Genomic DNA, 545 nt, shown 5'->3' with positions numbered 1-545 from the left:
AAGGAGGGAGAGGTTGAGGAGGAGGAAGTACATGGGGGTGTGGAGGCGGTGGTCACAGGCAATGGTGGTGATGATGAGGGCGTTGGCCAGGAGGGCAGCCAGGTAGATGCCCAGGAAGGTCCAGAAGTGCAAGAGCTGCAGCTCCCGCGTGTCTGCAAATGCCAGGAGCAGGAACTGGGTGATGGAGCTGCCATTCGACATTTTCTTCCCCTGGGCTTGGAGACCTGTGAATGGAAAGAAAAGCAGTGAGAAGTTAGGGAAGATTTCTCTCAAACTAAAGTATTCAATTGTTCTTAGAAACCCACCAAACTGGCTCTCGCCTTTCAGGAAGACCTTTTGCAGGTCCTTTTTGTACACTCTGGTTGGTGCTGGCTGATAGTCCACCAGAGAGCTGAGATCTCTGCAGGATTCAGTCCTGCCCTACAGCCATGGGTAAAAAGGAACACGGGGTGATCTCAGATTAAATCCACTCCTGGCATCAAAGGGCTTTTCAGCATTGTCACCCGACTGCAGGGCAGAGCTCAGGGCACCTTGTTGTTGGTGGT

Source organism: Rissa tridactyla, unplaced genomic scaffold (assembly GCF_028500815.1).
Source record: "Rissa tridactyla isolate bRisTri1 unplaced genomic scaffold, bRisTri1.patW.cur.20221130 scaffold_29, whole genome shotgun sequence".
In the NCBI taxonomy this organism is placed as follows: Eukaryota; Metazoa; Chordata; class Aves; order Charadriiformes; family Laridae; genus Rissa; species Rissa tridactyla.
Note: the sequence above shows the minus strand (reverse complement) of the source record.